A 1,925-nucleotide genomic window follows, 5' to 3' on the forward strand; every position below is an offset into this window, starting at 1 on the left:
GGATAAAAGGGCCGGCCACCGACGCCCCCCAGCTAGCCGTTGCAACCGGGACTAAAGGGGGGCCTTTAGTCCCGGTTGCAATTACCAACCGGGACTAATGCTCCCCTCCAAATTTCCGCACCCCCCGCACCCCTTTTGTCCCGGGCCAACTTTAAACCGGGATAAAAGGGGTGGATTGAAAGTCAGTTCTCTACTAGTGATTCGTCATCGTCTTCAGCCGGTGTCTCGAAAACAAGCATCAACCAAACAACCCAGAGCAAACACCCGGGGCATGTGCATTGTAGTCTGATCTCAGATATGGCGTTCGTCGTCGACTTCAGCCGGTGTCTCTACCTGCTGACCAGATACACGAGCATAGAGGCTCTGCAGGGCCGAGTAGGAGGACCCACCCTTCTCCACAGCCTTCCCTGCACGCCTCTTTCATCTCCATTGCCTTCTCCCTCACCTTCCTCCCTTCCTCACTGCCACCCATAAGACACCTCAACGCTCTCTCAAGATCCGATGAGTCAACCCGGCCAGTTGCCCCTCTTCCTGTCCATCTCCATCGCCACCGCGACACCAATGTCGGTGACCAGCGTGAACGCATTCAAGTGCTGCTCCGCGTAAAGCGGCCATGGCACCATCGGCACGCCGAACCACAAGCTCTTGAGGACCGAGTTCCACCCGCATTGTGTCACAAACCCTCCAATCGCAGCATGGGCTACTATCTCCTTCTGCGGCGCGGTCGCTGGCCACACGAGCCCCTTGCCTTGGTCCTCTCCAAGAAACCTTCCGGGAGAAGCTCCTCAAGGTTGGCGTCCGTGGGGTGCCCCCCACCTGCTGCAGGTGGGCCCCGCAGAACCCATAGGAAGTGTTGCCCGCTGCGCTCAATCCCCTGGGCCATCTCGAGCACCTGGGGAGGTGTGAAGCTACCCATGCTCCCGAAGCAGAGCAGCACCACCGACGCCGGCGGCTGCGTCTCGAGCCACCGCACGCATTCGTGTGGCTCCCGGCCCGCGGCTTGATCGATACCACGGGCCCGGTCGGGTAGACGGTGGGAGCACGGCCGGCTCGAGCTCCGCCGCCGTGGTACATGAACCATCTGTAGCTCATGCTGGTCTTGTCCTGTAAGGCCGATGGCAGGGACGACCACGGCACCGGTGGCAGGCCGGGCACGGCCACCGCGCCGCCCTCTGCCGGCGCTGCATCGCTGGACTCCGATAGGTGCAGGAGGAGCGCGAGCGTGTGGACGCGTTGGTGGCGAAGTACACGTACGTCGGGATGGATAGCTCGCGGGAGACGTCGAGCACCGCCGTACAGAAGAAGTCGATGACGAGCGCCGCCACCGGCGACGACAGCGCGGCGACGGCGTCCCTGACGTGGGGCACGTACAGCCGCACGAGCTCGGAGATGAGATCGTGCATTCCCTGGTTGTTGGACGGGTGCTCGATGACAGGGAGGCTGTGCAAGCGGATGATCTCGTCGTCGTCGTGGCCGGCCGCGGCGGCTTGCTCGCGGCGTACGACGTCGGCGACCTCGGCCGTGGACTCCGGCGTCGGTGGTGGTATGACGAGCACGGTGAGGGAGAACCGGAGAAGTCGCCGACGCTGCCTTGGCCGAGGAGCCCTTCGCAGTTTGGAGCATCGGCATCGGCATGAGGTGACCGGTGCCCCAGGTCGGTAGCAACACGACGGTTGGCTTTGCCATGAGTAGGATGGCAATTTGCACAAATTACCCGCATGCCCGTAAGCAAAAATCTGGTAGGACGAGGATAGGGGGCTATTTTGTACCAAAGGCATGGGTGCGGGTTTGAGTTTGTACCCGTGAGTAAAAATTAGCGGGCATAAATATATCTTACCCGTGCCCGTAAACCCGTGAACCCACGCCTGACATGTGGACCATACATTTTTTTAGGGGTTCCTTATCCTCGGTCCTCCCGGCTCCCG

The 1,925-nt window shown here is 61.3% G+C and overlaps 1 pseudogene; it reads right to left on the minus strand.

Annotated features, from left to right (window-relative positions):
* Positions 1-316: 316 nt before the first annotated feature.
* Positions 317-1,686, minus strand: LOC101777548 (annotated as a pseudogene).
* Positions 1,687-1,925: the final 239 nt, after the last annotated feature.

This window comes from Setaria italica, chromosome VIII, assembly GCF_000263155.2.
Source record: "Setaria italica strain Yugu1 chromosome VIII, Setaria_italica_v2.0, whole genome shotgun sequence".
Classification (NCBI taxonomy): domain Eukaryota; kingdom Viridiplantae; phylum Streptophyta; class Magnoliopsida; order Poales; family Poaceae; genus Setaria; species Setaria italica.